At 34.3% G+C, this 4,164-nt stretch overlaps 1 pseudogene; it reads right to left on the reverse strand.

The window, feature by feature from the left end:
- Positions 1-467: 467 nt before the first annotated feature.
- Positions 468-1,791, reverse strand: LOC117215484 (annotated as a pseudogene).
- Positions 1,792-4,164: the final 2,373 nt, after the last annotated feature.

Genomic DNA, 4,164 nt, shown 5'->3' on the forward strand with positions numbered 1-4,164 from the left:
ACGTTCGTTAGATGTACCGCGGCGGCTGGCGCGTGCATTCCGAGAACTCGGCGGAAGAAACGTAAGGATATGGATGGAACATTGGGCACGTCGGTGTCGCGCCTTGACAGCGTAGCGCTTTGTATCGAGAAGCTGCTAGAAGGTTCCGTGGCACGTGACGTTACACAGGCATCTACTCAGGTCACACTCATTATAGAGAGTGGGGGTTCAAAATCTTTACAAGCGCCACAGGTCACTAAGGCAGTCAGTCTGTGAATAACTAGCCAACTGTCTACATTCCAGAACGCACATTTATAACTCTCGAAATAATTGTTTAATAAATATCACATTATATTATTTCAACATAAACATTGTGTCTTCCACAGAATATTAATCCTAATTCCAAGATTAAATTCTAACAGGAATACACAAATAATAGTTCTCTATCACAACGTAATCTAAAGGGAAAACCCTAACTAAATGACAAAAATATCGGTAATAACTGGAACTAATGAATGTTAAAAGCAATCAGTATATTCCATACAAACTTCCATCAACACGATTCGTTCTTCATTCTCTCAACACACTAAGACCGCAATCTTTAAACGCTTATAAAACCATAAGCAATCGTGAAGTTTAAAATTCGCTAACTGGGCGTCTCTCAATCCAGTTTTTGATCTTGGGCAGGAGGAGGACCTTTTTCTCCAGCAGCTTCAGATTCTCGTAATTCTCGATCAGATCAGACTTGTACATAAAGTTCAAATAATCGAGCAGAGCAACGAATGTTAAATCAGCCCAAGAGAGAGTACCATCGTAGAAGTAGCCGTCATTTTCCTTCACTTGCTGGTCCAAACGTTCTAAAATGAACAGCAGCGTCTCTTCAGCAGCCTTGCGTTTTGCAGCTTTGACCTTCTCGTCCTCCTCATAGTGGAAGGCGGCAATTCCTGAAAATTTGTTTTCAGTTAAATACTATTCGCTAATGTTATACTAATTTGAATACAGTGTTGTGCGAAATTTAAATGATACTGAAGATAGAATTACAATCCTTTTTAATCCTTTGTCTTGTATTGTTGACATACGTGTATCGTTCGATTAAATCAAATATTAAATCGGATTTCAACTAATAAATACCTGAACAGATATGTACTATCTGTTATCAAGATTCTCATAAGATTTATGCAAAACAGCACTGGATACTCACTATGACGAATATCATGAATAGTATCAACAGTGGCATCAATATGAAGATTTGCCCAGTCAGTCTTTCCAGCTAAGTCATATTGTTTGGCTAAGTAACGGCAAATAGCTGTAGACTGAGCAACCTTCCTTCTATCAGCTACGAGCATAGGAAGCTGGCCATAAGGAGTCACTAAAAACATACAACTAATAGAATCAAAGATTCTATCGAACAAACAGATTATGATGCTTCTTAAATATCTAGCTTCCTGTTATCTGTTTTGGAAAGATATAATTTAATTTATTGATAATTTATCAGCAAACAAAGGGCATTGTCTCCTTAACAATACCTATTGTTCTCCCACATATCTTATAGAGCAATGGAGAGTAAACAATAATCTCTGTTATACTCTGCATAATTGTGTTCTACTTTATTTAGCTACTTTAGTTAAATTAGGAAAGATGAGATTTAAGAAACAGAATTTCTTTAAATTTTAAGCTTACAGGGCTTTATTTCTGGCCAGACGTCCTTTTTGATACGTTCATCTTCAAATGGAATACTAGCATAGCTGAAGAAGAACGGATTGGTTCTGCCAATGCCGTAACTGGGAAGTAAGTCAATTTATAGAGCGGCATCTTCCTGGAAGTATAATATATACAAAGTAAAAACAAAGAATCATTGATGACAAGAATTATATTATTACAAATTATGAAGTATAAGACAATTTAAGTAAAAAGCATCAACTACTAACTACTCGCATAGCTATTTGTATCTTTATATTTTAATATAGCTTAGATATAAAAAGAATATTATTTTTGGATGTAATAATGTATAAACTTGCGCCAAATATTATAACAAAATATTGCACTTTCTATTTAAGTAGGATAGACATATTACCGGCATTTATCTTTTTTCTATAGCAATGAAATTGTTTATAAAAAAGTTTATAAGAAAACTATCAATTAATGCAAACAACGCATTTCAAAATATTAATTACATTCGCACGATTCGTTATCTCTAGTATTAATTTAACCATATGGTTCTATACACCCAAGACCCTCTAACAGTAATTTAGTACCATTACTAGTCGTATGTACAATGTATGTTTGTAGACAACTTTCGTAACTACAAAACATTCAGCATGATTATATATTCTTCCAAACTTAAGAAACATTTTCTAATTGCATACTTAAATTTATCGATCAATTATGAACATATGATAACATTTATTTCTTTCAACTACTAATTTTCAAATCCTCTGCTGTTCCGTTAATTGAACGACGCGCCGACTTTTCGTACAAGTATCTTGTATCTTATCTGTATTATTTAGTTATCAATAAAGAAGAAACATTTTCTAATTGTATACTTAAATTTATCGATCAATTATGAACATGTAATAACATTTATTTCTTTCAACTACTAATTTTTAAATCATCTGCTGTTCGGTTAATTGAAGGATGTCGGCTTTCTGTAGAAGTATTTCATATTTATTATTTAATTATGAATAAGGAAAAAACATACAAAATATAGTTTTTAAACGGTTTATTATTTATAAAGAGAAACTTTGATTTAGGATATATATGCTATATATATACTATTTACTTACAATTTTTTTTTTAAGACTTCAAAGTCGAAACAAGCACAGGAAATTTCCAAGCCGGTTAACAGAAACTTGAATGAGACAAAAATAACCTTTAGATCTCTATATGTTCTTCTTCCCCTCTGTTGCTTCCATGTAACTCTTATCCTATTGGTGGAGCTGTGCTGATATGTGAAATTATGACTACATAAAAACATCCGGAAAGACTCATTGAATGATTTTATAGTTTAAGGTTAATAAATTTCCATAAATTAAAGTTGAAAACTTATGAGAACATGTTTTCTGTAACAAAACTTAGTAAAAACAAACTAGTACGGTTTATAGATTCTTTAATGATTATGTATGTATTCATAAACTAGTTCGATAAACATCGTTCGATAAAACGTCGAACAACACACAACATTGAAGCGCGAAATTTCAAATTCAAGGAAAGATAAATAACAAATATTGCGAACAAATGATATTAAATTTACAATAATCTCATGTAAGAAAAAATAAAAGGGATAAAAGTAGTACAGAAGATAGAAAAATCTATAAAACTGGTGGCTGGGAAATAGAAAATATATAAATTTATGTTATTAGAGTTTAGTACTTCTGTCGATCAATGTGTTACGACCGTTCGCGGAGAGACGCAGTCGCAGTAGCGAGAGGCGTAAATTCTCGCTACGATTCGGTGAATCGACGCCGCGAAGTAGTCGTTCCCCTGTTTCGGTTAAGATAAGAGGTGGTTAAATGAATATGACACAGTATAGTAAGTTATATTTCACCGTTTATTCCAACAACTTATAACGAAGGCAGTTACGCTGGTGCGTATGTACGAGATTTTTTTTTTTTATTTATTTGTTGAAATTACAATCAATTCTCGCGTTGAGAATATGTACGAGATGAATGAGTGACTGATCTGTGGGTGTGTCCTACCCGGTGGAAGGATATTGACCGTTCGAAGGATGTGAAATCAGAACTGTCTTGGGAGACGATGCTGTCTCGGAGGAAAGCTAAGGATGGGTGTGTCTAGCGCACGGGACCATCGGATTTGTAGGTGACGATTTTAGTTAGGAGAGTGAAGGAAGTGGCTTCGTTGTTAATTGGTTAACGAAGGGTCTTAACCGCCCTCGAGAGAAAGTGGTTAGTGGGAGGAAAGTTGCAGCATACGTGAGAAAAACTAACTTTCCCTTGTCCAGTCGGGGTAGACAATAGTCTTTAGAAATTCTTCGGAAACAGACGTTTGTTTGGTTTGAAGGACCTTTTCTAGGAAATCTATGAGATTTATGGAAGGTACTTGAAACTATAGAGGATACGCTGCGAGTATCCGGTGACATCTGGTTGCCATATTGCTCGCGGTGCGACGTAACAAAATGGAATAGAAAGATTATACCACAGACGAAATTATACTTTATACTTTATTATA

The sequence above is a fragment of the Bombus bifarius genome, unplaced genomic scaffold, assembly GCF_011952205.1.
Source record: "Bombus bifarius isolate JDL3187 unplaced genomic scaffold, Bbif_JDL3187 scf7180000009666_frag, whole genome shotgun sequence".
In the NCBI taxonomy this organism is placed as follows: domain Eukaryota; kingdom Metazoa; phylum Arthropoda; class Insecta; order Hymenoptera; family Apidae; genus Bombus; species Bombus bifarius.